The sequence below is a fragment of the Chamaea fasciata genome, unplaced genomic scaffold (assembly GCF_029207755.1).
Source record: "Chamaea fasciata isolate MVZ Bird 193981 ecotype frontalis unplaced genomic scaffold, bChaFas1.0.hap1 SCAF_11, whole genome shotgun sequence".
NCBI classification, from domain to species: Eukaryota; Metazoa; Chordata; class Aves; order Passeriformes; family Sylviidae; genus Chamaea; species Chamaea fasciata.
Genome location: NW_027094096.1, coordinates 10,617,435 through 10,645,117, shown reverse-complemented (window position 1 = coordinate 10,645,117; position 27,683 = coordinate 10,617,435). Strand labels below are relative to the sequence as shown.

General features: G+C 42.5%; 1 long non-coding RNA gene across 1 annotated transcript; it reads left to right on the top strand.

The window, feature by feature from the left end:
* Positions 1 to 19,328: 19,328 nt before the first annotated feature.
* On the top strand, positions 19,329 to 23,227 carry LOC136295280 (uncharacterized). The gene is made up of 3 exons (XR_010722624.1): positions 19,329 to 19,463; positions 22,323 to 22,443; positions 23,139 to 23,227. It is a non-coding gene; the product is annotated as an uncharacterized lncRNA (long non-coding RNA).
* Positions 23,228 to 27,683: the final 4,456 nt, after the last annotated feature.

Here is a 27,683-nt window from a genome sequence, read left to right as displayed (position 1 = left end):
GTTTTGTGCTGTGTTTTGTTTTAATGGTGACACTTAAAATGAGGCTGCGTAAAGGATGTTCAGTATCATAAGGATTCTTTGGGAGTTAGGGGAAAAAAATTGTGATTCCCTGCCAGGTTTTTTGTCTGAAAATGGGGTAGGTGTGAGAGTATGTTGTGCACAGGTTTCCATAAACCAATGTCCTGAGGCACACAGCAAATAAACACTCTAGAAATTGTAATTATTGTTCAGTTGATGCCCAGTTTAGATCCAGTTTAGAGAGCAGAGAAGTCACCCTTCCTCCCACCAGCAGAAAGACAAGGAGGTGAAAGCTGGGTGCTAGGCTCAAGCTTGGGCTGTGTTTATAGAGGGATGCAGTGGGATAAAAACAGACAGCAAGGATTAGGAAAAGCCTAACAAAGTCCACAAGTGCAATCTGTGCCCAGGGAAATGGCATGATCCAAGTGGAGCTCGGATGCTGAATTTAACTTTGCTCACGTGGTTCTGGCCTTACCTAGTCCCTGCTAAGCAGAAGTGACCTCAGAGGAGGGCTCAGCCGGGGCTCCGTGCTGTCCTGCTCCTGGAGCAGGAGTGTTTGCAAGGGCGATGCCCCGGCCGGGCTCGGGCAGTGGCTGCACCTGGCCCAGCTGGTGGGAAATGTCAGTGCTGATGATCACTCACCCCTGACACACCCAGCTCAGTGCCAGTGTTCAGTGCACGGTGGTTACGTGTGGAGTGTTTTCAGAAAAGACGCACTGTTACAGTTACAGACCTGAACAAAACAAGGGGGGATTAGGCTGCTTGTAGAGCAGTCAGAACATGTCATGATGAAGTAATTTTCTGCAATCCGAGTGGTCCTCCTTCAGTTTATAATTTATGAATATGTTCCTAGGAACAAACACAGGACTTGTGTGCTTGAGGCAATTGTTTAAAGCTCTATCTTGGTCTTGCTTCACTGCATAACAAAATCCCCATCACAGATTGTAGTCAGGCCAGAGACAAAGCTTGTAATGAACTGATGCTAATTTGCTTTTTTTTATCTAACACGCACCGTTAGATTTTTGTAAACATTTCTTTCTTTGTCCCTTCTTGGGTACAGAGTATCCTCACCTGCATGGAAAGTCTACCACTACTACGAGAATGACTTGACCTAGATTTTAAAACAAAAACTGAACCCAGGAGGTTTTCAGCTGTAGGCTTACATTTTCACTGGAACTGAACTTTCCCAAAAGTACATTGGCCTTGATCAAGGTCTGGAACGGGTGAGCCGAGAAGGGAATTCTTGCAACTCAACCCTGACTTTCTGATCCAGCCAGCATAATTACAATTTAGCTACCGGCCAGTAGCCCTGCTCTGGGTAGCATCAAAGCATTCTTGTGAAGCGTTTTGAACTACTCCCAATGACCACTTTTGTGGTCGCTGTGCAGCAGCTTCTGAGCACACCCGGAGCCGCTCCGTGCCCAGAGAGCTGCGGCTTCTGCTCCCAGAGCCCGGCTCGGAGCGGTGTGAATGGCTCATCCACCAAAAGCTCCCTTGTAAAGGCCCGATAATTTGCCTGCTCGGGCATTGTGGCATCCATTGCATAACTGCACTTCAAACGCTGTCTGGAGTCCGTGGCAGCTGCCCAAGCAGGATCTATCGGATCAGATGCATCCGGAATGGGCTCTATCAAAAGCTTTAGCGAATCAATGCCTACAGAAATGTAATTTGTCTTTAATCAATTTTATTGTTAGCAGTAAAAGAGGAAATTGTAGATAAAAGCTTTAGGAATACAGAAAGGAAAAAATTAATTTGTAGGAAGCCAATTAATTTGTTTTCAAGATGTGTTTTTCCAGTCCTTTGCTGGAGTGCAGCTTGTTGAAGGAAACTGATGTGCTGGAAAGAAAAGACAGTGTCCATAGCAGTGTGTTTGTCTGTGCAGAGACTAGTGCAAATTATTTGTGTTTTTTTCTTCTCTCTTGGAGGACCTGAAATACCTTATTGTATATGTGTGTTCTGATTCAAGAGAAAAAGAAGGGAATTAGGTGAAACTATAGAAGATAAGGAAAGGGGAAATGGCAAAAGCATCAGAGTGACTGTCTGAGAAAGTCTGTGTGTATGAATGTATATGTGTAAAACCAGTAAATGCTCCAACAGCACTGACTGCAGCTTAACCAGAAGTCACGAATTGCCCTTGAAAACTCAGTTCTATTTTTATCCCACAACAGTGTTAACATCTGAATTTCATAGGTATTTATTCATTAGTGCATTACATGACGTGATGGGTTTTGTGTGGGCTTTGAGTTATGATTTGGTTTCTGTTAAGATGCACATGTCCTATGGGATGTGTTTAAAGCTGGATGTTCATCCATTGCAGGAAATGTTGAACCGTTTGTGTTTCAGAGAATGTTGAATATTCACCCAGGATGCAATAGCCCACTCCTGTGAGGTGGCTACAGTTCAACAGTTTCTGCTGGCCAAGGTAACTCTGGGGTTGCTTTCCTGCAGGTGAAAGCTCACCTGGACCTCTGTGCATGTAAGAGAGGTCTGTGTATGGTTCTTGCTTCTGTAGCAGGCTGCTCAGGAAATCAGATAATCCTCTTGCTGTTTGATTTGAGGGATGTCTTCTGGGAAAGACAAATACATATAAATCTGCTTACCTGTTTAGATGATATCTGAAGAATGTTTGTGAAATTAAGAGGCCATATATTTACATTTAACTGTAGTCATTGTGTAATACTTCCTGTTCCATGTGCAGTGAAAGAAATTAAATACTGAAATTTCCTATAGATGTATCTAAGATTAGCTGTCAGTCAGGCCATCCTGGTAATGCTGTGAATCCAAGCATTAATTTTCAAATGCTCTCCTTTCCCCAGTTTTCAATCACCTTGCTGTTGCTATCCTTAACTCCTGAGCAGTCAGCGTTTGGGTTGGGGGAAGATGGAAAGTTGGGATTTCGTGTGTGTGCTTCTTATTGAGGACAGCTTAAAGCTGGAGAGGTGAATCTGACCATTTGTGGGGAAGAACTGTGTGAATAGAAATTGGAACTAAGCACTATGAATTTTTTCTATTTATTGTTTTAAAAGCAAGTGAGATTTTTATGAAGTTATTGGAAATTTACTTTAATGGGACAGACATAGGAAGTATCTTTATTTGCAGTTTTTGGACTTGGCCTGATTTTCACAAGTGCAAGGCACTGACAGATGCTATCTTTTACATTGGGCTCTGAGGTTATGACGCATTTCTGAACCAAGCCATTTGCTCCAACCTCTGAAACTAGCTTCTTAAGGTATTCAGGTCTATAAAATGTGATTTATATAATTTTCAAATATTGTAAATTATTTGAAAAAAGAGTTCTCTTTAGAGGAAAAGCATTGCAATTGTTACGGCGCCATTATAAAGCAGCAAACCTATCAAGATCACCACAAGGAAAGCATGTTTGCATAAACTATCATGCATCATTTCAAGACTTAAATATCTTCTTTTTGTTATATTGCCATTTGCAGTGTTTTTTCTGTTTTGTTCTGTTTAAGTGAGATAGTGCTGATAAAGAAACAACCCTCTCCTCCTCCTGCTTAATGTGAACTCTCACCTTTAAGTTAAAAATCCACATATTTAAAAGTGTGTGTCTGTGCACATACATGTGCTTGCACATTAATAACAATTTACACAGAGAGAGAGGGGGAATGTTGCGACAACTGCCTCAGTAACTTTATGAACTTCAGTGCTGACTGCTCTTCAGAGTTATGATCCTTCTGTTCTAGGGTGAGCATTGCTGGAGGGTCATATTACTATTCTTTGTGCTGTATATATTTCCTTGATTTCTTGCAATAAAAAGAATCCCTGCTCTTACTGTAAGCATTTCTAATTTGTAACAGATCAGCAACCCAGTGTTGTTTCTTTGGCAGAGTGAGGCCATCAAGACCTGTCCTTTATGGGTCTTTCCAGGTGATTTACTAGCTATGACTTTCCCTTCATATCACACTTGAAGTTTCATCAAAATCATTTGGAATGTACTGGGACCAAATAAATGGCATAGGCTAAAGCATCTGTTTGCCAAGATAACCACACTACAACCTGCCAAACCAAACATTATTGTTAGAAACATGGCTTGACCATAATGCCTATCTCTGAACTGGAGTGGGAATGGTTTCATGGGAAAAAGTTTCCTCAACAATATATGGGCTCATAGAGCCTACTTTGGAAAAGAGACAGCATACTTTAGTTTAAATAAGTTGAAACTGCAGCCAGTACTATGGCTTGTGGCTAATCTTTATTATGTGCTATGTTTTCAAATTCTACTTTTTTTGTTTTTAAAATGTTATCTCAAAATAATTCCTTCTTTTTAACCTTGCTTCCCCCATTGCTGTTTTTGAGGACTCATTGGAGAAAGCAAACTCAAGATCCTCAAAGATTCTTCTTTCATTTTGCCTTTGAATTTTGTGACTGTTCTCCCTCAAAGAACGTGCAGCTGATTCTTGACTTTACAATGCTTGGGTGCTTTAGCTTGAACCATCATTGCAGCATTGGAAGTTAGAAAAACATAAAGGTTTCATGATGAGATTATTGGAAAGGAAGTGGAAGGAGATGCACTGGATGTTGGGCTTACCAGCTTTGCATTCAGTACTGGTGAGAGATTCCCAACTTTAGTAGCATCACCTGAGAATGGCTCACTTCCCTGATGTGGCTTAAGGGCCAAGGCTCTAAAAGGCAGTTTCAACACTTTCATAACCTACCTGAAGTAATGCAGTTGTGGATGGGAACAACAGAGCAGGATGGATTCCTCAGCACCCAAACCTTGCCAGCCCCACAGAGAAAAAACAGCACAAGTTGATGGAGCCAGCTGCAAATTTAGCTGAAAAGTCTTTTCTGTTGATTTCTGTGCATGGATCACTCAGGTGTGGCAGTGCTGTGAGGACAGTGCAGCAGCAAAGCCACATGAACTGTTCATCACCCAGGGGCTGGACTGAACTAGAGCAGGGGCAGAGCACCACATTAACAGGATGAAAGGGGATTAAGTAATTAGAGTAAGTTCTTTTTCCTGGAAAACTTGGAAAGTTGGCAGTTGTTTCTCCTTGCTCTTTAGGGAGGAGACCCATGGCCGAGCAGCAATGCTGAGATTGTTTCTTGCCTGCACAGGGTTTTTCCAGTAGGTTCTGAAGAGGGAGAGGGAATGATGGAGCACTTGACTGCTGTGCTTTCAGCTGGCCTTTCCCTTTCCCTTAGAAAGCTTTTCTATTGAGGATCATCCAAATATGTGCCATCTTGCCTCGTGAATGTGTCTAGTGTTTCATTTTGACCTTGGTTCAAATTCTCAAGTGGTTTGAGTTTTGTTTTTTTCCAAGCACCAATGCAGCTCATGTTTTGTTCTTCCCATATTTTCCATCACACTTTGACAAATTTCGACTAATCCTTTCGCCAGCTTTATTGTCACTTGTCTCTGTGTTACTGTTTCTCAGCTTGTCATTTAATAACTGAAATACTAGGGTATATAAGAACACGAGAAGTGCCATATATCATCCAGTTGTCATGTTTGGAATTGCAGCAGCTCTGTTGCACATGATACAGTTATAAATTAAAATTTTCCATTGACCTGGAGCTTACAAGGATATTTTCATTGGAGTATTTACTTAGTTTTGCTGATCTTGATGTATTTATATCTATTTATCTTTTATGTATCTATTTGTATTTCTTCTTATGTTCCTATTTCTCACTTCATTTTGCTATTACTAGTAAAAATCCATTTCTCTGGCATGCCCTTCTCTCTACTGAGGTGATGTTTGCACCCATTCCTGAGATGGAGTGAAACCGTTTGATTGTAAATGGATTGGCAAAAATATACAAAATCCTGCATGTTCTATCTATGCAAGGAACTAGGAAAGTTGACTTTTCCTAATATTGAAGGAGAAAGGAGAAAATGATGTCTTTCAAAAAGGGCTGTCTCTGAAATAATTCAGGATAATTCAGGTTTTATGAGACCTGTCTTTATAAATTCTGGAACTGATCCATTTATCTCTTTAAAATTTAACTGCAGTCAAGAGAAAAATTAAAGATTGTGTCGTTTTGATAATGTAGTACAAAGCTATTTTTGGTAACTAAAAGAGCTTGTTGAAAGCACTTGCTTTCCACCAGGACTAGCACATTGAAGCCAACATGGGACTTGAATCCAACACATTTTTGAATCGTGACAGGTCCAAGACATCTTTAAAAACATTGAGATCGCAAATGCTGTCTGATTTGGTTCAGACTTTACAGGTAAGTTCTGCCTTGGCACAAGGTTGTGAAATTCCCGCTGTGTTGGTGTTACTTTGCAGGAGCTGGGACTGTGTCACAGTGGGCTCTGGGAGGGAAGGCCCGTTGCAGGTCCCTCCGGAGAGGCCATTGTCTCCTCAGGATAAAGTGAGAGGTATTTCAGAAGCGCTTTGAAGCCTTGCCAGCCTCCTCACAGGGCTGTGAAATCTGATACCTCCGCTTTTGAGCTGTTGGGGAAAGTACAAACTGTAGTACTTGTGGAATTCATTCACTGACTTCCAAAGTCGAGTCTGGCCTGGGAATGGAAGAAAGAGTTTAAGAAGAAGGCGGAAAAAAAGACTTCAGTAGTATGTGGCAGTTAACTGTCAACTTTGGCATCTTTTCAGATTTGCAGCTTCATGCTTTCTAGAGATAAACTGTGACTTTTCCCGAAGGACTGGAGGATTTCATTTTCCTTCCCACTGAAGCTGCTAGGATTGTATGACTGTAGGAGCTATGTGAAGTGCACAACTATCAGCAAGATGCCTGCTATGCTCTTTGGTAGTTAATTTAAGGTTACAGAACATTTCTTGCAGCTTGTTCCTATTTACATTGGCTTCTCAGTATTTTCCATTTGTAAAGCAAATCAATGGGGTCCTCCTGGCTGTATTACTATGCCTTGTCCTGTTTCATCTGGGTTTCCCTGAAACCTTTTGTCTCATTAAGAGGTGGATTGAAGATTTTCTGCGGGCTCAGAGCATTCCTGTGCACCCTGTGTGACAAAGGAGCTTGTGTAAAAGCAGAGAAGGAGCAACCAAATCTTCAAAGAGTCGAACTTTGTTACACTTTTTGTTTTCAGTGGAGCTCAAACGCGAGCGGGCAGCGAGGCCTCTGTTTCTGCTGTGTCGCCTGTTGCTCTTGTTTCATTTTGGCAGAGCTGAAGGGAAGCATTCACTTACGTCTCTCATGGTGCTCTCTGGGCTTGCCCTGGCCATGCAGGACGTGTGGGGTGCAGGTTCTGCGAGGAAAGCGGGAGCCTTTCAGGTGGGGATGGTGCTGTCAGCACTGCAGCGAGCGTCTCTGCGGTCAGCCAGCGCCTGGCCAGCTGCTAACGCGGTCATTCCGTGCAGTAACCCAAGCCCTGGGCGCCATCCAGGCCCCCTTCGCAGCTGCTCCCGGCTCACAGTCCCAGAGAGAGGGCAGGGGGAGATAGGAGCCTGGCTTAGTGCACTGAGCCGGGCAGCGAAAGGTGGCAAAGGTGTGTTCCTCCTCAGGGGCTGGTATGACAGATTTCAGGGACACATAAGGGGGAGTTGGAAAGCTCAGGCTAAAACTGAGCTGCAGCTGCTGAAGAAGGAGGAATAGCAAGAAAATACTTAAGTAACCAAAGAGGAGGAAAGTAGAAGTTTATAGCTTAATATGGAAATAAGCAAATAATAGGTCGTCTCTTTGATGTCTTTCTTCTTTCGACCACCACAGAAAAGGTGAATTATGACCAGATGCTTAAACCAGTTAATTTTAACAAAAACAGGACTAAAAAGGAACAGGTCAGGTGTACTTGATAGATAAAAAAGATTATGCAAGTCAGCAGAACTTGATACAGTATCCTATAATATGAAAAATTTGCAAATACTTACTTATCTGCCATTCTCTGTAAGAAAAGTGGAGTCGCCTGATGATGTCAAGAAGACAAATGCATTACCTGTGTTTGAAAATGCAAGGGCAGCTGAGAGGGAAGAAGCCGTGGAGAATTTAGAGAACCTTAATGCTTATTTAGTAATAAAAATGAATCACGGCATAAACCATTAGGTGATACTTAAAAAATCTTTCTAGTCCTTACAAATGTGATAAATAATTGTCCCGATGCCACTCCGTACTTGTGCATAGTAGATTTGGTAGAACCTTATTGCAAAGACAAGCTAGGACACCATCCCACATGACATTCTTGAAGGCAAACTGTGCTGGGTTTATGTGGTAAGGTGGGCTCACAACTGACTGAGGCAGTTGTGGGTACGTGGGTATTTGGGGATTTAGAAAGGGGTAAGTGGGGATTTAGAATGTTTCATGTGAAGATGGCCCAGGGAGGTCATGATGACTTTGCTGCTGGAGTATTTCAAAAAGGCTGTAGATATATTGTTCTTGATTTTGCCTCAGAGATGGGATATGGATGAGATGATTTCCTGTGATTCCTTTCGCTTCTCTCTTCCTGGGACTCTGATGTGAGGCTGACTGGGGAGGTATTAACTTAAGTGCAAATAACTCAAGTTAACTGTGCACTGAAGACACAACCCTCAGCTTAATAGATGTCATTTTAAAACCTGCCTGGGAAAATGTGGTTTCATATGTGGTAATAATGTCCCAAGAGGACATCCCAAGATGATTGGTAGATTTGAGAATGATGTGGGCTGATTGGAGAGATTCCAAAGTGGGAATGATCAAACAAATAGGAAACAAACCCAGAAGGCAGCCTGAAACAATTTAGATTGTGTAGGGAATAAAAGACCAGAAGAAGAATTGCAAAAGTCTTCAAATACTGAAAAGGCTGCTGAAAAAAAGAGCAGTATGATGCTTAGAGAGAGTCCAATCCCTGCAGAAGATGGAACAGGAGTTAATGAACTAAATTGGAGCAGAAAATATCCAAAGAAGGCATTAAAATAAAGGGAAAAACCCCCAAAACAACAGCAATCCAAATCAGGGATAGGAAGTACTGGAAAAGATTGCTTGGGTGATTATGAAATCTGTGATGATGTTAAAGGGCAGGTGAGTGAAACACCTCTCAGAAAGGACGTGGAGATGGTTGTTCTTATTTTGGGACCTTTCAATGTCCCTATCTGATTTCTTCAAAGACCTTTTTCTCCTGAGAAAGAATGCTTTGCCTTGATAGTTGAGGATTAAATTTATCCATTTACTGCTCAAAATAGAATTGCTACTCTCTATTCCTACCAAAAGTGTCTGCCTAGCCAGTAGGGAAAGTCGCCAGCCGTGCATCTGAGGTTTTCACCTTTCTGTTCCCTTTTGCCTGTGACAGGGAATCTGTGAGAGGTAACCTTTACCCCACTGCAGCTTGTGGGTGGGGAGACAGAGATGCTGTTTCTTTGCAGGAGGTGCTAGGGCTCTTCACAGACAGGCTGAATATCCAGACATGCCAGTGAAACTGCTGTGTGCAGCTCTGAATGCAGCTTCCTAATTAGCGTTTGCAATGGTCCTTCAAATAGCACTTACACCGGTGTTCATTGCACATATTTGAATTTTGTTTCAAGTAAAATCCTCACATAGCTAGAGTTTCTAAGTTGTCTTTGTCTTTTGGGTATCCAGCTGGAGAATGTGCTGTAAATTAAAAACAAACCTGGATGCAAAAGTCAGCTCCTATTTAGGCAGTGTCAGATAGGTTTTCTGAGGCTTGATCTGTGGAAAAACTGCAAACGGATCTGTCATTTCTGTTTAGAAGTTCAGAAGGAGGCAGACAGTTTGGATCAGGCAACAGTCTGCAGTGATGTGTCCAAAACAAGAGCTTTTGTTCCAAGCGGGGCTGATGCAGGCCACCAAATATGCCAAGAATGCGGGGCCGTTTGTGGTGCTGCACAGATACCATCACCGGCGAACTAAGCACTCACATTCCTGCTCAAAAACCAGCGCTCCTGGGATGGAGGCAACTGAAACAAGGGAAACCCCGAGCAGAAGATTGTCACTGCCTACATGTACACTTATGTCAAAGATAAAATGATCTCCGTTTTTCTTTGAAGTCCACCGTTTTCAGACCTCTCCCTCGAAGAGGCAATTAGCTGTTAAACCTCTCAGGGTCAAACGGTCAAGGTTAGTTACAAGGAGGGCGTTAAGAATTTTTGAATCAGCTGCTGTGATTTCAGTGAAAAATCTGTGAATGATTTCAGTGATAAATCTATGAAGTCTGAGTCCTTCACATCAGGAAATGATCTTTTTCCAGTTGACATAATTTCCAAAATCAAACATAGCCAAATATGTGAAAGCTCTGTGTGTAAATTTGTATGAATTGAAGGAGTTGTTGCACTCCCTGGCTTATGAAAAGGCTCTACCAATTGCTCTGAGCAATTTTCACACCCATTTCAGGGGTATTTTTTTGTAATTCCATGATAATTAACTGCTAAGATTGTGTTCATACTTTCAAAGTAAACTAGGGTTTATTTCTTGTTATTAGATATGAAAATACTGGTTGAAATAACAAAAATAAACAATGTTCTTAGGGAAAAGATTTATTTTTCTGGAAAATTGCAAGGAAATATACTACATCCTTTGGTAATTCAAAGAAGTTAAAATAAGTGGCCATTTGAATTTTACAAGTTCTGTGTAACATTTGAACAGTCAGGACATCGTAGTGGTTGAAGCTTTAGGGAGGCACTGATTGCAATCCACTCCAATAGCTTGTCTGTCTTGAAAACAATTTAAATGAACCACGACACCTTGTTAATAGCGGCTAAAAGAGCTAAAGAATTAAAAAACCCCAAACCCACAGTGCTCCAAATCTGCCATATGGCACATCTGAACTCTGACATTGCCAGTTTTGGATTAGCTCCTTTGAGCACTTGGTAGAGTTCATCTTTAGTAAAGCAAATATTTTGCAGAAGCAAGTTTACATTCCCCCCAGGATGTGGGGTGCAGCAGGGAGCTGTGCTTTGCAGGACCATGACTCTGAGAGGTTGCTCAGTGTCAAGATCACCATCTCCTGATGTGTGGTGTGCTGCAGGGGAGGCATTTTCATCATCCACAGGGGTGAGCCAAAGTAAATCTGTTTGCTGTGGGTAACCCCGAATAAGCCCAGCTGAGCACATCTGGAGAACAGGCGTTCATAGCCATGAAACACCACGGCCCTGGCTGGTTAAAAGCACTCCTCCTGCTGTACGGAGGCAGGAGGGGCCCTTGGCCTGACCAAAGCTGGCACTTCTGATACTGGAAATCAGAGTGTTAGGAGTCCTCGTGCCTGGAGGATACCTGGGTGGATGTAACAGATAAAAAAATGGCTTGGAAAATACTGATTAATAAGTAAAACCAGGCCGCTACTGCAGCAGCATGGGCTGACACCAGTGGTGAAATGGGAAGCAAAGCAGATTAAACTCTCTCTGGAAAGATCAGTTGGTGAAGGCAACGATTTGGATCCCAACCTGCCAATTAACCTGTCTAGAGGAGTCACTGTGGAGGATTCCCCCTGCCAATGCTTTGATGAAGTAGTTGAGTGGTATAAAATCACAAATCCAACACAACTGGTATTTTACTCTCTTTCATTACAACAATTTTTCAATCATGCTTCGTTTCATTAAGCTCATAATGCAGATTAACAGATTTCCTTGCCTTTTTAAAGAGAAACTGTATGGTGATACTAGGTAAAAAATTTAGGGAAGAGAGACAATTTATTTTCAGTATCTTTATTGTCTGTCAATGACAAGATGGACAATCAAATCTTCTCCGTCTTTTCAGAATGGAGTTTATGTTTAAATGGGTGGGTCTAGTCAAAGCTAAAAGGAAATCTCACAATATATTTTTTGTAGAGAAGACTCCCCATGCTAATGAGCAGCTGAATCTGTCTTGGGGAAACAGTTTGTTACTAAAAATAAGTTGCAGCCTAACTGTAACTAAAATCAGATTGCAGAAACCAAGCTACTCTGATTCCTGATTTCTGCTACAGAAGGAGATGAATCTATTACAAACAGCTCTGATTATTATATATTTTTAAATGTGCCAACTGAGTTCTGTTTTGAAATTAATCCACTTATGAGCTTCTATCAAATATGCTTACAGCATTCTCCAGAGATTTTCTTCAGACTCTGCAAAGCCAGTGAGGAACCAGTTCATAGTTATGAGGCCAAAAGGAAAAACAGTGCACATGAGCTATTTATAGAATATGAAGCAAAACAGTGTGATAAAGGGCAAATGAAAGCTTTCAACGAGAGGCTTTTCGTTCCCAGTCACATGGTCTTTACATGCAATTTCTTTTTTACTATAAAATTTAGCAGGGAAATTAAATCACTTGACAGCAGCCTTTTTCTGGTTAGAAGAACTGTTCAGTGCTCCTTTACCATTTATAATCCACTCACTTGTGGCTGTTGCTGTTTGAGAGGGTTTGTTTGCAGAAGTTTCTGCAGGGCCAGTACTTTCCTGGCAGGTGGAAGCAGAAATGGTGGCCAGAGAAGATTCTGCTCTGGGAAGATTTCAGTGTGGAACAAGGAAAACCACCCTGCTGCCGAACACAACATGCAAAGTTCTTAGTCATGAGCCCCAGATGTTTGGGAAAACAGGACAAGGATCCCCCTCCTCTGAAACTCTGACAGTTACAGGCAGTAGTAGAAGCAAGTGAAGGTAAATCCAACCTTCCTATTTGCTTTTGTGTCCCAACACCCACAGTATATAAATGTCCTTGTTGTGTTCCTGCCTTTTTGTTCTCAATGCAAAGAGCAAAGGACATTTCTGTCCTGGGAATTTATCAACTACCTCATTCTTTTTGGATTTATTTCTTCCAGAGCTGGTTTGTCCAAGTCAAGTATCTGTGCTCCATCTCTGGGGGCTGCCTTTAAGCAATTCTGACCTTGAAAAAAACCCCAGCTTGACCTGGGTGCCAGATTGTGACTTAGCCTAACACCATATTCAACTCTTTCAGAAATACAGGATTTGCCAATTTTTTGACAATTACTAAAATTAGATATTTTACTGCCTAAGTGTGATGACTCCAAGAAGGAGAATGGTGCAGAGGAGAAATAGCATGAACTGTGTCCCAGAGGTCCAGGCTACTAAAAATAAATGGCTTCTCAGATAGATTTCTTTTTGTTATCTTTCCTTTTTCTTTGTGTCTGTGATGAAGTTTGAGGGAGACTAAAGAAACTGGATAGTTTATCACCCAAATATAGGGCCTGATGATGTAATTTCAGAGTATTTTCACAGACAGAGTGATTTATGGCAGCAGCCTTTTCTCCTTGGACATTAGCAGCACGTTTGCAGGTTCTCAGTGTGTTCCATACCTGAGCTTCTCACCACTCAGGCCATCACCCAAACTGTCTTGTCTCATCTGTGTCAGATTCCTCCTTAGTCCTGGGAGCTCCTGTGTTTGTGTAAAAATATTAATCCTTCACAGACTCATTCTGCATTGTGACAAGTGAACGAGTAGATCAAATGCTGAGGCTTCAGCAGCAGTGGTGCTGTATGGGAGCCGAGTGCTGCAGCTGGGAAGCAGGGGAGCAAGGACCAATGAACGTGGTACATCTATCTTTAGTCCCACAAGTCAGTCCCTCAGACAATTTAACAGATTTGCTAATGGGAACAAGGTTTTTCAGTGAAGCTTCTTCAGGCCCTTACAAAGATGTGAATGTACTCCAGCACCCTGATGAATGATAAGCAGAAACACTGAAAGACAAATTTGCACTACTGCTTCTCAGACACATGAACTCCTTCAGAAGTCAGGAGTTACTCAGATTTTAAAGAAATCAATGTTGGCTTCCTCCCAGGACATAAACTCTTTTAAAGAGCTCTGTTTTATGTGTCTGCGTCTGTGTGTGTATATACATATATAATGTTGTTTCCAAATACCCAGTGGAAATTTAATGGAGTTACAGGAACAGCAGAATGGAGGAGAACTAAGTCTGTATCCAGCACATAACCCAAACAGTGCAGCTGAATTGATCTCCAAGAGGAAGGCAGGGCAGTAATGCAATACTAGAGTTCCGAGGGTTTGGGCTGCAGTGAGAAAAATCCCCAACTTCTCTGCTCCCCTAGTGTTCTTGCTGGACAATAGAACCAGCCTAAAAATAAAATCAAGCTAAACTGGAAGAAAAAAAGATATTGGAAAGAGTGGAGGGAAAAAAAAGTCATTTTCAGCAATGTATACTGTGCAAGATTTACTTTGCTGGGCAAGAATTAAGATGGCAATTTTGAGCCATCACGGCTCATTGCAGTTGTTCAGAGACGCGGTGCTCCCGTTCCCTCTACAGCCGGAACTTCCTGGTGACACTGGCAGTGTCTCTGGAGGACACTGCCTTCCCATCCAGCAGCTGCACAGGGGTGAGGCAGAGGAGCAAGGAGGTGCTGTCACCCTGCCCTATGAGCTGAGAGTGTCCCCTCTCTGTCACACCCTGTGCAGAAGCAGCTGCAAGGGGAGGTGACAGGAGTGCTACAGCGGGGCTTGGGAGCTGCCTGAGCCTGGCTTTGCTTCCCTCAGGTGTTTCTGGGGGCATCACGAGGCCTCAGCTCACCTGTTCCTGGCTGCTGTGGCATCGCTGATATTTCTTCACTTGTAGCCACTTGTGTGTGAAGCCAGCACAGGTCTCTCTTCCTAAGCTAGACTGTGACCGGAGCTCCAGTCAGTAGATTTTAGGCTGGAAACCAAGTCAAACCTCACATGCAAATTCCCTTACCAACCACCTGGAGCGAGGGTGAGTCCTAGAGAAGGGCCTTACAGCCGTGGTGTTGGAGCACAACAGACACAAATCTGCGCTGCCTGTCCCAGCCTGAGGCTCAGCCCCTGCAAGTGAGAAACAGGCCGATCCCATTCATTACTGTCACCTTCAAATATAAACCGGCTGGAACAGAGAGCTCTTCTCAAAGCCATCCCATACTCTATGTGCTAACAAACAAGACCGTGCTTGTAAGAGCACACCGTGAAGTGGCAGAGTGCTCTTTTTTTTTCAAGCTGATCAAGAGGGACAAGAGACACAGGAGAGTGGCTTAAGGCTATTCAGATCACAAGACTTTTTGATGAAGAGAACATGCAGCTGGCTGCATATGCTATTCCAGAAAAATAAACACCTCTTGTAAATATCTAGCCTTCTTGCCATCTCTGAAGAATTTCTGGCAGCTGATGTAAGTAGCTGAGGAAGAGGTTGGAAAGCTGTCACCCCAAGGCTGCCACCCTTGTGTGTTGGCAGGGTGAAACGAGTAGCCTACAAAATCTGGGGCAGGCAGGCAAAGATAAGCAGAAGGGACTGTCCCACTCCTGGTTCTGCTGGATCAGGTGTTGTGAGCCTGGCATTCTGCTGAAGCACACACGGAAGAGTATGCACTGCAATTTACACTGAAGACTTAAAGGGTGAACCTTACTGGGCACAGGCCTGTTTTAAGAAGTTGCTGAAATGATTTCTTAAAGTATGGGACTACATCACATGCACTTGTGTGCTCTCAGCTGTCTAAAACTGGCTTTTATCCTGCCACTCCAGATGCAGGGAAGTCCTTTGGCACAGATGGGATCCTCTGGCACAGCTGAAGGGGGCTGAGTACCAGGCAGAGCAGGGGCTTGGCTGGAAGGGCACCCAGTCACAGATACTGAGCTGAGCTTTCAGCCCTAGGAACTCTGCACATGCTAGGAAGTGAAGCAGCCCTTACTCAGAGAGACTTTTCTGGCACAAAGGCAACACTGAAGCAAGATCTCCCTTGTTTTGAAGGAAGCATTGATTTGTAAAATATCATGTAATGTGATAGGTCTCCTTCCTGAAGAGTGGCTTCAGAAGAAAACATTGTGCCTTTTATATATTTCTCTTTTCTTTGCCATTACAGTTTGCCTCTACACAGTTATGGAGACTACAGCAAGAAGTTTTCATTTTGGTATAAGAATTCATCTCCTGCCCATCTTTCTTCATACTAAGTCAGTGAAGTGAAAGTTCAGGTAGTATCTGGGTGTACTCACTCAATTTCAAGAGTAAAAGTTTCCAAAATACACCAGGATTGCTGGCTTTGGACTCCTGCCCACAGACACATGCGATTTTGATACACGTCTGATTCCCTGCATTGTTACCTCCTCTTTCACAGTTTTACTTACACTGCAATAAGATTAAATGAACTTTATTATGAATCATACATGAGCATACATGCAGGTCTGGATGTACATAGAAACAGGGAGAAGGGAAATACACTAGAATATTTAGAGTGCTTAGTATCTATATATTTACATAACAAAATCCGCCTATTCTGTTTCCATTTTTACACAGACTGGTCTGATTACTTAATCCAAAGCCACATCCTCCACTTGACGGCTGCCAAAGCGAGCCACAGGCAAGAGGCGAGCTGAGTTGTGTTTGTTAAGTCCCCATGCAAGTTGTTCTTTCCTTTTTTTCTTCTGCCCTGTGGGTTTTTTGCTTGCTCTTCTTTTTTTGCTTACTTTATTCCATACACCCCCCCCCCCCTTTTATTTTTTGGTCATCATTTTACATATGATCTTCTTGGTTTGGGATGTTCTTTACCTACATGTTTACATTGCACCCAATCACATTAGGCTGTGATCCCAAATTTGGGTCTATGTGCTACTGGAATATAAATAATGTCTTGTTGCTTTGGTATGCAACTCTACTCTGCATGTGGGCACTACCCATTGCAAGGCTGCTTTCTTAATTTTTGCCTGAAAGTGATACTATGTATACTACAAATACCACCACACAGCAAAATAATGAACAGCAGCAGCATAGCAAAAAATTCAGCTGTACCAACGGTGAAAGCATTTTCTTACAGGAGTGAAATTGTGCTGTAAGTACTTGTTGGTTTGTTGGAAATCTTGGGATGTGTAAATGTAACTGATCCCATCTATGTTATCATTAAGGGAGTTTATTGGTGAGTCTGAGGTTAAAAAGCCCCTAAAGCTCAAAGGATAAGGGAAACAGGTGCTTTCCCAGAGCCTTGGAAGTTATGCTATAATCAGTTTCTTCCTTCCCTTTGGGCTTAATAATATACTAAAAGTGGTATGTTATAGCTATGGTAACATTTATAATAAGAAAATATGCAAATACAGCAGCACCATAATTTTTCCAGACTGCTTAGCAAGTAAATGGTTGTGTACAGAATAGCCTTCAATCCTGTGAGCATCCTTCTGTCAGAGGCAGCTCCTATTATTTATGACAGCAATAAAACTACTGATTATTATTGGACAAATTTCTCAGACATGAAAAAAAAAACCAACAAACTTCAGACATTTTACTTCCAAATCTTTCAGTATGTAACAAAAGGTTTGAGGTTTCCAAAGTTTAGTCCCTGAGGATAAACAAATAAAGTTGTAAAGAGCACACCTTGCTAATATGATTGTTCCTTTTTAGCATAATAGTTTTCAAATAAACAACCTGCTAATGTCTATAATAAGCAATTACTCTATGATGAAAACTGCAAATGGAGCCCACTGGTGGGTAACAGATAACAGTAAAATCTGTCAATAAAACAAATATTGTTCTGCTTGAACAGCTCTCTTCTTCACTCCAAGAGAAGAACAGAGCTGCCTGGATATTTTTATAGGCTGGTGGTTGACAGCCAGATATGTTACAACACTGCTCCTCTGATGCTTTGCTGTGATGTTACATGGAATCTTTACTCTTTACAGTGTTAGTGTTACAACAAAATAAAGGTAGAGATCTTTACTTATTTGGTCTTGAGTCCAATAAAACCACAGTAGGGTGAATGTTTGCCCAGGAAGAGGGATTTGACAGATTAACAGGGTTTGCTTTCTTTCATAAAAGGAAAATGATAATTAAAAATTTGGAGTCCATCCTATCTCTGAAACATGCAAATGAAAAGAAGAAGCATCTCGGCACTCTTTTCTTCTTGCTAGTCTTAATCATTTGCAGTGGCAAAAAGGTGTTAAATGCATGCAACAATCTCACTTTCCCAAACATTGAAAAATGTATAAAAAAAGATCATAATTTTTCAAGCATGGTTGACAAATTATTTTCAAAATATTTGCAGTGCAATTTACATACTTGCCTAGTTGCTCCACCATTGATTACAAAGCTGTGTTGTTCTTGCTTTGTTCCCTGTACTTCTGCACTCATTTTTCCAAAACAATTTTGCATTTAGTTTTCAAGAAATAAGGATATGGAATATGAGAAAATCACAAATCCCCAAGCCTGGTCCTCTCCAAATTCCATGGCGAGTATGAGGGTTTTATTTTATATATAGCTTTGTAGAAATGGGATCATTTGAAGGAAAATCTTGAGCAATTCTTATCTTTGTTCCATTCTGGACTGACATCATGGTATGAAAACGCAAGGAATGTACAGTAAAGCCTGGTGTGGGAAGAAGATCTTGACAGAGGCATGATTAATGGTGTCTGAAAGAGGGAAAACAGTTATGTAAGAAATACAGCCCATGAGGCTGAAACTGAAGAAACCATCACAGGTGCAAACTGTAAACAGGCCCCAGAGGGAAGAATATTGGTCTTTTAAAGGTGGACTCTGTAAACAAACAGACGAGGCATAGGAAATATCCTTCCATATAAATTTTTATGGTACAAATAAGTACATGGAGCACATAAGCACTGTAAGTGTTTATAAACTCAAAGAACATCCATATTGCAGTAAAGCTGCACAAATAGTACCACGGTGTAAATTTATATAGCGTGAGGCAGATGTGTGGTCTGATGGCTTAGTTTGTTTTTTTTGACTTTAGCAAATGACATGATTTCTGTGTCTCTGGTTTTGTTTTGTTCCATTTAGCTGCTCTCAGCTACATAATTGTTCTTTCAGCTTGTAAATATTATGGTCAACCTCCAGCAAAGTTTAGATGAGGCCAATCAAATGTAAACAAGTGTGTCTGCACCAATGATGTGAGTAAGCAAAGTCATCTCTTGTGATGTTTCCTCCCCCTTTTCTTACTCCCCTGGGACTGCAAGAGCTTTGTGGAGCCTGCTGTGGTACTGCACAGCCTGGGGTTCAGTTTAACTGCCTGTCTGGGATTTTTTTTTCCTTTTTTTTCCCCTGGCTATTTGGTGTTGAATTTATCCAGTGAAATGAGCATAATGGACCAGGATCACCTCTGGAGAGTGTCCTCACATCTGTCCTTGTTTCTGCCCCTGCCCTGGGGGTGGCTGCCTGCAATCTGAGCACAAAGTTAATACAGGTGTGAAGTGCAGTGCAGGGGCCCAGAAGGGCTGAGGGTGAGCAGAGGCTCCTGAGGAGCTGCAGCCTGATGCAGTGCTGTGGCACAGAGGGGTGGCAGCGCTGCTGGGCCATGCTGTCAGACCCTCTGGGCAGTTTCCCAGCAGGGCTCAGTGCCCCAGGCTGCTGTGCCTGCAGCAGGTGACAGCCAGCAGCACAGGGCTCTGGCCTGGTGGCTCTGGCAGAGCTATTTCTGTGCCAGGACCCCAGGTGCTGCAGTCACCAGACCTTCTGGGTGAAAACCTTTGCATTAAAAAGGTGCACATGGAACAATTTTTAACCTTGAATGTGATCTTTAGGGTTTCACTCCACGTTGCTCTGCAGTCACTGTGCAGCCCCAAACGTGCAGGACATACTGGCAACACAGAGAATGCATCCCATGGGCTTTCTGCTGCAAACATGAACAAGCAGGTGGGTTTTCCCTGCATGCAACCTCCTCCCCTTTCTTTGGAGCCTCTCATTGTTGCGCACTGAACACAGGCCCTCCCTGCTCCCCTGCATCCAATATTTACCTGTTTCCCAGCCCAGTTTTGTGTCTCCAAGTGCCCAAATCCTGCTGTAGCTTTTTGCAGCTGTAGCAGTTCAACACTACTGGCAGCCTGACATTCCACACCTCATGCTCCCATAAGGAGTGAACTGTTGGGTCACAATTTTTGGTTAGATATGAATTAACCTTTAAGTAAAAAAACCCCACCAAAGTAATGACTGCAATGCTATTGATCTCCTGGGAACAGAGCCTGGGAGGTGTCTGACATTTTACATTGTTATCTATGGGAGAGGAAGGAGCTGGGCTGTTTTTTCCCACCAGAAATGTATCTATTTTAGAAAGCAAAGTACTTTCTTTGCCATGGGACCCAAAACAGTTTTCATTCACTGATTCACAGTCTCTGGAGGCTTTTTCCCTGAGCTTAGGAGGCAAATGCTTAGTGGTTTGCAGATGGAAAAGTGACAGCCCAATTAGCTAAAACTGTTAATTTAAAGGTAAAGATGTTACTTGTTTACAGCTATCTTGGCTTTGAGAACCAGTCTCCACCAGCCTCATTCCTCTGTTTTTACATACAGGGTTGCTGCAGATTTGGTCATAATAACTACTGGGTGAGAATATGAAAGCAATGTATCAACAGCATATGATTTATTCTGTGGTTCTTGTGCAGAAAGCCAGAACATGATTTCATGCTTTCCTGTTTCTCTTTTTGTCTTATGGTATGAAAATCATTATTAGTTATTTGCTGTTACATTTTTCCAATAGCCCATTTGCTTAATTATGGATGAATGCTTATTGATGAATCTTTTCCATCCCAAGAGACAGTCTCACCAAGACCCAGGCAGAAACTACAGGAAATGTATTTGGACAATGTTCACGTTGTATCTGTTCTTGTGGTGTATAGCAGAGCCAGTATGGGTCAGTTTGGCAGCTCATGGCCTCACATTGATCCACGGGAAGCTTCCATGTGTGTTGCTACTTATTCTTTGAACCATGAGGAATGCCTGTAATAGCATTCATGGTCCAAACAGCTGAAAACTCTCTGCTGCATCTGCCGGGTCTGAGGGTGGATCCACATCTGCCTTGTCCACATAGAAGGACAGGACTTGGTGGCAGATGTACTCTGGGAGCTGCCAGTGTCCACACAGGCTGGAAGTTTTGGCAGGTATGGGACACTGGCAGTTGGGACCAGATATCTAAACATGCTTTTCTGTTTCATTCAGAGATTGCATAAGAGTGTTTAACTTTTAGACAAAGCCTTTCCAAATAAAATGCTTTACCAAAGGAATACAATATCAAGGAAAGGGGTAAAACAATATTTAGAATTCTTCCACATAGCAAAATCTGTGCAAGGAGCATCAGAAGAGTTACTACCAAATGTGCCCAGTAGCATTTCTTAATATTTGTAGTTGTTCTTAAATCTATATACCTAATCAGCTCCTTAAACTATGCTCCAGGCATAGTGAAGTGGAAAGAAATATTAAAAATATTGCCTGAAGGGATGAATTCTCTTGGTATTTATGGTAAATGCACCACTTTGCTCTTGTTAGGAGCTTTCATTAGTTTGAATTGTCTGTCTTAATGCAGTTTATAAATTACTGACAGTAAAGGAGATTCCAAAATGGCACGTATTACCATGGAATACTTTTACTATTAATATACAATAAAGAGGTAACCCTCATATATCCCGAAGTCAAAAGGCAACTTCAGATTTCCTATTTAGAAGATATCTTAATTGAGCTCACCTGAGAGATCACCAGGTAAACTTCATGTGATGTTTTTGCTTAAGGTGTGTCTGTCAGGTGCAGTTGGTTGTTTTGAAAAACATAGCGAAGAATTTCAGTGCAGTGAAACCATTTTGCTATCTGTTCACCACAGGTCATGTTTTCTGTTGGCTTTCTGGAGTTTGGTGTGACTGAGGCTGTGCCACAGCAGGGCAGAGGGTCCATGAGCTTCTGTATCTCGAGGCACAGAGAAAACAGAGCTACAGGACAACACGCTGGAGTGGGATCCCTATCAAACAACTGAGAGCTCCTTGCACCACATTTTTGACACTGGTGGGCAGGCTATGGACATACAATGTACTGAAAGTGTGGGCAGGACTGGCAGGCAGTACCTTGTGTCTTTAGGGAAGGATTCCAGTCTGTAAAGGATCTGCTGCAGCTGATTTTATGCTTCTTCCTCCTATTCTTTTCAATCAGCCTCATATGCAGAATGTCAGCTTAAAATCCTTCTTAGTGATGTTTCATGGTCTCTTATTTCCATTATTTGACAATTACTAAAAGGAGATCTTGTAAGTGATGCAGTATTAAGAGCACATCTTAAGAATAATCAGTAGTTTCAGCAGCTCTTTCTATTCTCCCTGCTTTTGTGGCTTATTATAAAAGTGTCAATCTCTCACTGCTATCTAACAAACAAACTTCTGCCCTGGATCCATTTCCTCTTGGGCAGTTTGCCAGGAATAACAAATTAAACTCCAACTCTCAGTTTAAGAAGTTTCACTTCACTGAGTAGAGTTCAAGTACAGTCTATTATCCTGACTAAGTGATAGAGGAATCCTTTGATGTTTGCTTCTTGAGTGGTTTATACAAGCCAGGGCTTCCTGTAGGAAAAAGAACTGCAGCTGAAGGAAATACTTGATTGATCAGGTAACCTCTTCCTCTCACTCTTTCTTGAGAGTGTCTGAGTGCCCAATGAAAGAATCACGCGGAGAAACAAACAGAGACCCGGTATAGTCTTCACAAGAAGAAGTCACACAGTTTAATGACGTTTCTCCATTTTTTAAGGTGAGAGGGACCAATCCTGCTCCTTCCACGTTCCTATTCCTCACTGCTTTCCCCACATCAGCTCTGATGGTCCAGCAAGGCTTGTTCAACCTACTTAATTTGTAAGACTTCACAACTGAAAGTAAGTGTTCTGCCATCCCTATGAGCTGAACAGGATAATTAGTCGTGCTGAAGGGGTGGGGCTGTACTGGTGGCACTTGGAGCAGGAGGCACAGGGGAGAGAGGAATAAAAAATAATAATGTAGGAACACAAGTTCTCCATCTGCACCTGCCAGCCAGCCAGGTCAGCCTGGCTGTGTCACTGACCTGTGCACTCAGGGCTCCTCCGACCTTCAGCTGGGTGCCACTCTGAACTCTTCTAGAAGATGCTGGTTTTCTCCTTTGATCACCAGGGGCTGTGTTCATTTTATCACATAAAATGATTCAGTGCTGTATTTTTTCTCTATATAAGAAGGTACCGTGACGCTCTCCTCCTAGTAATTCTGGCCTGGAAGTTAGAGGGAAAAGCAGAAGTTGGCTAGAATATATAGAGGAGAAACTATAGGAGGGAGTGGTGCAGTGCACTGTGATCAGAGCATAGGGATCAGCTAAGAACAAAAAGGAAAGGAAAGAGGTACCAGCAAACCTTGCATTGTCTGAGTTGTTTCAAGATACCCACTGTTCTGTGGTCAGTGGTAGTGAACTGCTGTGCTTGATTTCTGAATCTGAGTATTTAAAAACTCCCTTTGTTAGCTTGTCACACACAGATAATTGGGGTAATTTTTTCTGTGCCAATAAATGTTCAGGACAACTTTGCTTCTCCCTGATTCTTGACAGGCGTGGCCACAACATGTGGTGGGTGCAGCATTGATTTCCTGTCCACCTTGGAGCACCTGGGCACAGAAGTGACTTGCAGAACTCTTGTCTCTAACCAGGGGAACAGCTGAACAGCACATGAGCAGCACTGCAGTGCCAGAAGCAGCTGTGCTAATAGTTCAGTATTACAGGGGAGGTCTTGCTCCCCTTCTTAGCTCCTGGCCTGGCAATTCCGCTGCTTTCCTTGACTTGGGTGTGTTGGGTGCCTGTCAGATGGCTGATTCAACTCACTAACCCAAAAGAAAATCATCTCCATGTAACATTGTCACTGTTGGCTGGAAGGAGAGCATGAGGAGATTTGGAGGCAAACAGCCTTTATTTTGCAATCAGATGTTGCAATACCTGTGGATATTGCATGCTCCACAGTGTTGCAAGAGTCCCTTGAGCAGAACTCATTGAATTTGGTTTGTAAAAGCTTGTCTAACTAAGTATGAGTATTGGAAGTTGTGAAATTACCTACCCGTTATTCACTGCATGCAAAGCAATCCTGTAGTATTTTATTACAATTTATTTTGGGTTGTGTGGTTCCTTCACCTAAAGCTTTCCATGCCTGAAACACTTTTAATCCCAAAAACCCAGACTCTCCTGAGCTCCTTTGTTATACAGAGAAGCATTTAATAAGGTCTAATTATCTGTAGAAATGCACATGTTGGAGACCTCAGCGTTTCCTTGCTTTGGAGCCTGATGCAACAGGCAGTTTCAGAGTACCCTCTGGATGACTGAATAAACCTGGGAGTTGTCCTTTTCCCACAAGTTATTTGCTGTTGCTATCCACTTTTCAAGATCTGGACTCCCATCACAGAGAACTCTGGAAACCTTTTTTGCATGTAGCCCCAGGAGTTTGTCCCATGTAATGGACACTGATGTTTTCCAATCAGCAATGTTATTTTTAAGCTCTGCCATGTCACTTATCTTATTGCTTCACAGACCCCGTGACTGCTTGTGCCTGCAGACAAATCTAGCTCAGGCCAGGGGGAGGGTAATTCTTCCTTTTTGGTCTGCCCCCTCCCCTCTTACATCCCAGAGGTCTATTTCTATCTGGAAGTGGAGGCTGGGAGACCGGTTTTCTATATGTGACTTTAAGTGACAGTGCCTCTGTGAATCCAGGCAGTCTAGCTGCCTTCTCTGAATCTCTCCTGTAACCCATGGTGCTTCTTCTATCCCCAGTAAGACTTTTGCCTCTAAACGGCAGTAAGTTTTCCTGGGAATCATTTCTAAAGCAGCTATAATTTTCCAGTTGTACACCCAAAATGTGTACACCTTTTCAAAGAAACCAAAATGTTTCTTTGAAACCCTCCTCTTCCTGCCATCTCATAGAAATGCTGCTTGCTCATCAGCTAGTTTGACATTTGTGCATTCCTTTTCTTGTCCTAGAGCTCAATGTAACTCCTTTCTCAGTCTGAAGATGGATAAAGGATGGTCCCTCACTAAATGAGAGCATATTTTTTCCTCTCAAGAGATTTTCTTTTATCCAAGTTGTTTCTTGAAGAAAGACAGAAATGTCAGAAAGAGAGATGTGAGCTGAAGCAGTCTGTTTGTCTGCCTGCAGGCTCACCCTGACATCAAAGTCCAGTGGAGCTGTGTGGTCAGCTTGTCAGGTGCGTCCTGAGTGTGAGGAAATGAAGTTTACAATGACTGCAAAGGAATAAGCTTTTAGAAAAGTTAAACTGGGCAAGTCTCAGTCACCTTTCTCTTGGTTGCACTCATTAAAAGACATATTCTTACTTTCTCATGAATTCTCTTCTGGATGGAGCATTAGAGTGAGTTCCATCATGCTCATCCCATGCAGGTAGTAAATCCCTGGGAAAACACAAGTGATAAAATTCTGCAGTCTTTGCCAAGCTTCTCATTTTTGCTCTCAATGAAACATATTCCAAGGTGGGTGTAAAACAGAGTTCCTCAGCCATAGAAAATTTTACTGTTGGTGGTTTTTAATTTGGTTTTGAATTTCAGTCTTTAGAATCATCAGCTTTGAAGTGGCAATCCAGGCTGGGTCCAGATTCTGACCTGCAGAAGGTTTGGAACAAGGTATTTCAAATAAACTGCATTTTCTTGGAATAATTTTTCATGATTTGAAATGTTTAATACTTCATACTGCTGGTCAATTGGATTTGTCATGCAGAAGAACCAGACTCTGTCCTAGATGCCCAAAACCCTCGGATTGTCCCTGGGTGTGTTCATGGAGACACAAGAGCAGGCACCTCAGCATCCCCTCCAGAAAGTCACCTCTGTGCAGCCTGTGGCATCTCCCCTTGCAGCTGCAAGGCTGGAACTGCAGCTTCTGTGACTGACTGCAGCTCTGATGATAAACATAAACCAGAAATACACTGACTATTTGCACTGAGAGACAAAGCAGCCCTATGGCAATAGGACTCCTAACTGCCAGCATTTCTTGCCTGCCAATTTACTTCCATAGTAACTGGGATAAGGCCTTAGGGGGAAAAAACCATGACAACGAACATGGCAAAATATGAAGCCCCTTTTCTTTAGTAGCAACTGCTCTCTTCCCAAAGCAGGCAGTGAGGGAGAAAACATGAAGAGAGCCTGAAGCTCCTTTTTACCCAGTGTGTATCTTTGTGATCAACTTCTTCTGCTAGCAAAGGACACATAAGAAATTCCTGCTCCAACAGACTATTCCTGCCACAGGGTTTTGAGCTAGCACATCACAGAGCCAGGACACACTGTTGCACAAGCAGCTGCACCTGTGTCCCTTGCGTGGTGAGCTGCTGGTGGAGTAGCCAAGAGCATGAAGCCACACTCACAGCACACCTTGGGCAGCCAACATAGCCCAAGGGAAAGGATCCTTCCCACCTGTTGGCCAAGCAGCACCACATGTGCTGTTGCTCTTTATCATTGTTTATGCAGGTGATTGCAGCTGGAATGCTGAATGTTGGATGCTTCTCTTTATTGAGGAAAGAAGACTGTGACATAATCATTTGATTGAAAAATATGCAAGGAAGCACAGAGGGCAGAGAAGCAAAGCCTTGACATTTCTCCAGCAAGAATGAAAGAGGAAGGTGATGATAGGTCCTTTTTAGGAAAGCTTTGCTGCTTCGTTATGAGTCACTCCCATTCAGCTGGAGGCCTTGTGTGTGCTGTCTTTTGCCCAGCACTGGAATAGCCAAAGCATCGCCCACAGGAACTGTAGGAGTCACAAGCCCATCCATCGAGTTCAGCTTTGGGAACTTCATGTTGTGCCAGAGGCACAGTGTGCCTCTCTCGGTGTGTCCTACAGGTAAAGGCATTCATTGCAAATTGGTTTCAAGGCTTCTTGGCTTTCACTTTTGTGGTAAAACACCCCTCCTAAAACTTTGGAGAAAGGATGAGAGAAGAGGAAAACTGCATGCAGCTGACATTTTTATATCATTATTGAACTATTCTGATGAGAGAGAATCCTGGAAGTATTTTAGTGATTTGAAACATTTCCATTTCTTTGGAAAAGTCTCTGCAGAAGCGCATTCTGGGATTTTGGCTGGCATTTCCCAGCAGATGTTGCCAGCTTTCCTACAGGTCTGCCACAAAGTACATAGACTCTGGTGTGCTGTGAGACTGTGTGTTCCTGGATGTTTTGTCTCTGTGACAGTCCCCAGTCCTCATTTCAAATTTCAGAAGTCTGCACAGCGATAAAGGCTTGAGCATCCTGCACTGGGCAAGTGCAAAGGGAAACTGCCTTTGCTTCACCCCTAAGGCCCATCGTCTTTGCTAATAACGATTCACTGTGTAACTCCCCATTAAAAGTGGCAGTTGGAGGCCAGGAAAAAATCAGTTATCCGGTGTTTGAAATATCCGTTTAGCTGCTGGGAGCCACTATTTGATCTTAAGCAGGATACTTAGATGTGTTCATTTTTAAGTGTCAGGTAGTACAATGACTTCACTCAGCATTTGCATTTTATGGGGATGCATGTAACCTGAAGAACGAAAGGAAAGTTTGCTATTTCCTGTAAACATTTTTATATAAAAGTGTCACATGAAAGGCTGTTGGATGAAAAAAAATTACTGTATTGTGGAGTGCCTGGAAAAAATCACTTAGGCATTATTTTAATCCTTGGCAGTAACTATTTCAATGTATATTGTTTGTTTAAGAAACCTAGAACACTGTTCCTGAAATGACTCTTATGACTCTGGGTACGGAGCCAAGGTGCAGGGAATCTGTGTTTGGGTGAGCAGATAGAGGCTGTCCCCTTTGGGACAGTCAGACCATGTAAGGATGCAGAAGGATTCTGACTGTTTTACCTGGAATTTAATTCAGACCACGTTGGCTTAGCAGTGGCATAAGTCTGTAACCAAAGCAAGTAAGCCTGAAGGTCGACAGTCATTAGGTGATTTCCCTTATACCCCAACAAAAAGCACTGATAATGAGCTCTTGCTCTTCATCTTCTCAGGCTCTTTCGATTGGTTGAAAGGTGTTAAACATGTCACTCTTTTAGGGCTTTCATCTTTATGGCAACAGTGTAAGTTTCTCTCTTTGAGTAATTATAGGATAAAAAAGAACAGGGAAAGAAAGAA